We start from the raw sequence: 6,867 nt of genomic DNA, 5'->3' as shown, positions 1-6,867 counted from the left end.
TCGTGTCTTGCCTTAAGGGATAGTGAAATACAGGGATAAGAACAGGACACATATAGATAATATACCGTGCCCTGCAATTTTCCCCAAACAATCTGTTGCAAATTGTCTCAGGCATGGACAACACAAGTTCAGGGACTTAGGGCTGTGCTTTCTCATACCTATGCCAGTGAAGCCAGGGCTGTACTGTGATCATTCCTCTATTACAGCATGCATTCTGCACCCCACAGCGCTAATACTGAGACTAAAGTAGTCTTAGCCCCCTGTCCTGGCACCCGCATAACCTGGTCACTTGACTTTACTAAGTAGGTATCACACTTTAGTGCTTGCTTTTCAATGCCTTTTAGCTCTAGGTCCTTAAATGTTAGGTCTGTGGCTAATTTGTTTTGTTTCTGCTCTGGGAAAGGGAACGCTTCCTTCTGAAGCTCGGTTGTTTGTTACAAGATTGAATGGAAAGGAGAACAACAGTAAGCAGCAGCCACCTTGCCAGGGGCATAGCTTGTAGATTGTACCCATGCTCTAAGCCTGGTGCTGGCTCTGCAGCTAATCCATCGGTATGCTTATTGGTTCTCACAGACATCTTTCCCAAATAGCCTGACTTCATGAGCTCTTCAGCCTGATCATAAGAAATTTGGTAGTATTTAGAAGTATATGTGAGCTTCCCCCTTTCAATCTTCCTTTCACTCTTTTAAGACCTAGAAAGGTTCAAGTAATGGTATCTTAAAGCGGCACATGAGATACACATTGCAAAATCGGGGAAGGGAGCATGGTATGCACTGTCATTGCTGCTCCTTTGGCATGAATCTACTTGACATAGTGCCTGGGACGCACCTCCAATTCTCTTGCTGGAACCCACCAGCCTTTGGTCTACCTGATGAGTTTCTACAGGAACATTGGAAGAAGGACAAAATTGCTACAGGAGTCCTCCTGAGATGTATGTTGCAATCTTCAGAATGGCCATATTCAGATGTGGAGGAGAGATAGATCTGTCTATTTTATACTGCATCTCTCTTACAGAAATTCAGACCTTCCAGCTGAGATGTTAGTAAAATTCTCTTGCCAGCAAAGCATCTTTGGGTAGCTGTAAGTGTCACTTTCCTTTAAACACTCCACCTTTGTGTGGTGCTGCTGTGCTGCTCCTTTGGATAGCAACCTAAGGGATAATCGTGGGCCTGAGCTGTCTTCTACAGAAACATACGTCTTCTTCCATATGTAGACCTACCCCCCAGTATTTGGGATGCTGCTTGCTATGCCTGCCAGTCTGTGCTCCCCACCACAGGCTTCCTGCTCTGTGTCTTAGGGAGTGGTCCTCTGATATGGACTGCTTGCCATGGGTCCCTCTGCTGATGCTTTTGATTGCCTCTGATCACAGATGAGAATTATCCAGCCTTTACTTTCCCGTTGGGATCTAGTCCTGATTCATACTCAGCTTTTCTGCTGCTGGAAGGTTCATTTTGTGTTACACAGGTCCTTCAAGGCTGTCTCCAGGCCATCGTTCACAATGTCTCCACATGGCTTTATCGAGCAAGGTGTGAGCTCTTTCTAATTCTAGCTGCACCTTTATTGCCTGCAGCAAAGCTGTTGCCTCTTTACTTCTGGTTCTCAGTTGTCCCACCTTCCTCATCTGCACATCGTCAGGAAGAGTAACTGTCTCCTGCCATGTAGAAAAGGGTCAGCCTTCTTACCAGCCAATAGTGTTTATGGTGTTGCTTTACCGGGATTCATCTTTCCCATTGCAAGAGTGAAATTCTACCACCTCTGGTAATTAATTGACAGCATTTTGGGCCTAAATAGTGACATATCCTTTAATTTCCTCCATGTGAATCACAAGTTTTGTAGCTGTAGGACCAGCTGGATTCCAAAGACTCTAAAGTGATACCCAGCCAGTTTGGGAGATTTTGCAGCCATGGAGAATAAGCAGAAATTAATTCTAGTCCCTATGAATCAGCTATTATGGCCTTTTGAGAGATACAGTTCTGCATGAACATACTTAACTGTGGCCTAGTTAGAAACTTTGTGTCATAGAGACAAGAGCTGGGAGGCAGCCCGAGAAGTTGCCAAAACCCCTTCATTTCTAGGAGAAATCTTATTGCCATCCATGCCAATCCAAGCACCTGTGTGTGACCCATTTTTAGTTTCTTGATGGGCAGATGTTCCACAAACTGGTAGCTTATTCCAGTGTTTTGCTGTCCTGATCATTAAGTCATTAGACTTTCCTTAATATTCAACCTAACTTTCCCTTCTGTGTTTAAACTGACTTTTCATCCTATCCACATGTTATTACTTTCCTAGATGCCGTACTACTCTGTATATTTGAAAGTCATTATCATGTCCTTTCTGTTCTCCTGTCTCTAGGTTTAACAACCCAGTTCTTCAGTCTTTCCTAACAGGCCATATTTTCTAAGCCTCTGATTTTTGGAGGCCTTCCAGCAAGTCCACAACTTTCTTGAAGTGAGATTTTGTAACTCTGCATCATCCAGAGAGTTTGAATTGCTGTTGAGCATAATATGAAACAATTAAGAAATATACTATTATGGGGCACACTTACATTACAATGATAAAACAGAGCATGGCAAATATTTTCTTATCTTGTGGAAATCACACCTCAGCCTAAGCTCCAGTTAAAATATTCATTAATACAGCCTGAATAATAAGCATGTATAGAACAATTATTATGAAACTAGCTTTCATTACACTTCCGAGATACAGGTTTGTGCACATGAGAGGTTCTGACAAGATCGGGATAGCAGTGAATGAAGCTCTTTATATACACCTGTCTAACAGAAACGGATTGTACACAAATGAATCTACAGTTGGTGTTAGCCTCTATACCGCAGTGACCAGTCTAGCTGCTGAAAGAGTGAAGATAAGCAATAGGAATGCAGGCAGAGACTTGCACTGCGTTGTGGTAAAATCTGGATGTTTCCTAAAGGAAACTAGTAACTATCTTGCAGGCACAAGCTAGCCCTTGTGTAGGGCAAGTCTTGCTACAAACACACAAACCCCTCTCAGGACATAAATATCTTAGCAGGGTTTCCACTCTTGAGTGACTTGCTAATTTGATTCCCCGCCCCCCCGACCCCTCTATCTAAGGAAAGCGAATTTGAAGGACTCCTGTCCTTTAGATGTGGCTGCTGCTGTTTTTCTGGTGATTGGTCCAGCTCATACTCGTTCCTCCTTCATGGGACCTGCAGAAGAGCGTATTTCGTCAGAAGGTACACTTGCAAACAGGCTTCAGCCCTTGGCCAGAAACTACTGCTCTCCATAGTGGCTTCTCCAAGGTGCTCTGGGGACAGAAGCAGGATAGACAACATCCAGGCAGTCCTGTTCTGCACCTGACAACCCGGATCTAGGTCTCTCTTGAGCACAGCACTCTGCTGGTTTGATGTAGACTGAAAACAGGCAGCTCAAATCTTTGTCTTCAGAGCTCGCCTCTTGGCATTGAGGTTGCCCAGGGAAGAAATCCTGGGATTGGAATACAGGGGTAGAGGGAACAGGATCGGGATCTACCAGTCTGCCCAGGGGAAGCTTGATGGTATGTTCACATACTGAGCTGGATGGAATCAGCACATGGTAAAAATGTTTTGCTAGCAACATCTTGCCTAGATATTGATATCTAAGATACTGATCTTAATTCCCCTTCCTCACAAAATTCGCAACTACCATCACACCATAGAGTGGCAATGGCCGCATTGCTTAATTCATGTTTGTAAAGCAGTTAAATGGTGTGGTAAGGACCACTGTTGTAAAGTCTGGGGGAACAGATAATTTTACCTTCTGAGAAGGGGTTGCACAGAGCAGTGAAGAACTGGCCAAAAGGGTAAAAAGAAACAGCAATGTTTACTGGATGGAAGGGACAGCTTGTGAAATGAAAGGGAATGCTGTAGAAAAAATCATTTTGTGTTCTTAAAGGTCTCCTATGATCCTTGACTGTTAAACCACAGGAGTGGAAAAGAAGAATTAATTTTACCTCTGGTTTAATGGGGGTCAAGGCAGCTACTGAAGTAGGGCGTACTGCTTTGGTGCCCATCTTCTTAAAAGGTAGTAATATTTGAAGATGAGGAAAGGGGCACAAAAATGATTATTTTTTTTTTTTAAGCTTTACAGTGTGAGGCTTAAGGAGCTCAGTCTATTTAATTTTTTAGAAGAATAGTGTAAGTGAACTTGATAACAGTATAGAAGTATCGCTGAGCAGGGGAGGTAGGGAATAGGTAGGCTGGGTGCTTATCTGAGAAAAGCATGATAAGAACCAGCACCTGCAATCTAAAAGCACACGAATCAAATTGTAAATTAGGCACCCTTTTTAAAGGAGATTAACCACTGGAACACATGTCCAAGGGTAGTGGTACATTCTCCATCCCATGATGTCTTTAAATCAAGAACACATGATCTCCTGGGACCTATGCTTCAGTCAAGTATAAACATTTTGGGCTCAGTCCAAGGATAACGATGAAATGACAGTCATTTATGTACAGAATGGTCAAATCATTTCTCTTGGCCTTAAATGCTAATGAAATTACGAAGTGTGGATGTTAAATTAAAGACACTATGCTCCAGTATATGCCCAATAAAGATTAAATAGGACTCCATGTGTCAATTTTAAATCTGACATTTCCTAATGAGAAGTTTAATTTCTACAATATTAATAATGTTCTCTAGCACTTGTGGACAGTCAGCCATCTCTGGTTTGGTACCGTAGAATCAAGTTTAATACTTCCTTGCCAGGAAGTATTTGTATGAAATGCAGATTTCTTCATTTCATACAAAGCATAACAATTCAAGTTCTGACCTAGTCATTGTGATTACACTATGTTTGTACCGCATGCATATAGCTTTGTCTCTAGTGATATTTAAAAAAAAAAAATCAAAATATTTTTCATTTTAAAAAAATGAAAAAAGTTTGTGTATTTCCATATGAAACAGTAGTGTGTATGCAGGAGGATTTTTGATAGATTAGCTAGATATATTTAAGCATTTAGATTAATAGATAATAATTTTCAGGTACTTGAACTCGTACACTGGTTTATGGGTTTTGAATTAGACATTGTTGCAGAGGTGATCAAAGGCTCTTCTTAACATGTCTGGTTGATTTTGTTTTATTAGTGGTTAGGAGCTCCAATTAAAGTCTTGAGCCACCTGTAGAATTACATGGTGGGCAATGTATCTCTTCCGAAAGAAAATATTGTCTAAATAAGCAAGATGTCACCTGCTTTGTGTGTTATCCCCACCTTACATGTGGGAAACTAAGTACAAAGAAAAGGTGACTTTCCTGAGGTCACAGAGGAAGCACATGGCAGCCCCAAGAACTGGACACGTTTACAGAGCCTGCATGTCCATCTTTAGCCAGAAAATTATCATTCCCATGTTAGTAAGGTTGAGACCAATAATATCCAGACTGCAGTAAGTGATTTAGATGCCTTACTGACATTTTCAGAAATTCCTGAGGAACTCATGTGATTGCAAATCTTCTATATGGACAGCTCTTAGAAAAAAATTAGTCTTCAGTTTATTCAATTGTACTGTCACTGTAACAATTTACTACTTGAGATAAAGAAGAGTCTCAGACTTTCTCTTTAAGGTACTGCAATGGGTTTTATACACATACAGATTGAGATATTTTAATTCTCTGCTTTTCCTAATGGTAATATGCCAAAAACCCCAATATACATGTCTTCAATATACCAAGTCAGTCATATGAAAAATCTGCACTCTCCTTTGCAAAATACTTCAGGGGACTTTTGCCAGCTCTAATGATTGTTCACATAATTAATATAGAATACCTAACTTACAGCCATGCAACATCTCCTTCCTAAACACATTTATGCTCAACAGAAGTCAGCTTCCCATTTTTATTTGTGGCTTATAGTAAATGCCCGAAGTGCATTTTGCACTCCGATTAATAACCACTTTGTCATCACAAGCCTTCCTGGGGCTACCCATTTGGGGTTTTTTTTGCTTTGGCTTTTTTTTTTTTCTTTTCTTTTCTTTTATAAAACAGGGTCAGCATGATTCTTTCTAGCATTTGTGAAGAGGGATGTCGGTGAAATGATGTGTCCCCTTTATTCAGATCATTCGTTTCACATTTGGAAATTGGCCTTATTTTTAGTAAGCAGGGCAGTGGTACAAGGTGCCTGGTGTAAGTGATCTGGTTGGGGATTTTTCTTATTTTTGGTTGTTGCCTGTTTAGTGTGAGATTCCAGGTTGGTTGAAGTGAACTCGGTTTCACTTGCTGTCACTACTCAGGACTGCCATCAGAAGGAGAGCGCTGGCAGTGCTCTTGCTGCTTTCCATATCACTAACTGGGAGTGCAATAAATAGCGTTCGGCTCATTGTAAGGCTCCTGAAATGAATGTGTGCAGAGACTTTGTTTAGCTGCTTCTCTCCAGTGTGGAACGGGTGTCAGCTGCTGGATACCTCTGTCTTTCTTTCCTGCCTTCATTGCTAGATCCGCTGGCCTCAGGTCACGTTGCGCTGCCCAACTTCTCAACAGGTAATCTTGTTCCTTTCTTACTGCATTAGCAAGCCTGCATTTGAAATGCGTATGCAGAGCTCATCTGCAAGACGCTGAGGTTTATTAAGGCATAGGGATTAATGAATTGCATCTCAGTAATTGAGAGAGCCTGGAATTAGGTTAAGGCACGGAACTTACTGCCTCGTATGTCCCCATGCCAGGTACCGAAATGCCTGTCCTCACCAGGAAACACAGAGGGCCATTTCCTGGCTTCGTACAAGTGGACAGTGTTTTGCAGATGTCAGTAGTTGGGCTGAACAAGACAGTAGTTCCACAAAGGAGCGAGGCTTGATGCTATCTGAAATAAGAGATTAATATGATTTTTAATTTTGTTTTAGGAACCACAGATTACTCCTTAT

The sequence above is a fragment of the Cariama cristata genome, unplaced genomic scaffold (assembly GCF_000690535.1).
Source record: "Cariama cristata isolate BGI_N322 unplaced genomic scaffold, ASM69053v1 scaffold37564, whole genome shotgun sequence".
Lineage (NCBI taxonomy): Eukaryota > Metazoa > Chordata > Aves > Cariamiformes > Cariamidae > Cariama > Cariama cristata.
This window is presented reverse-complemented; position numbering follows the sequence as displayed.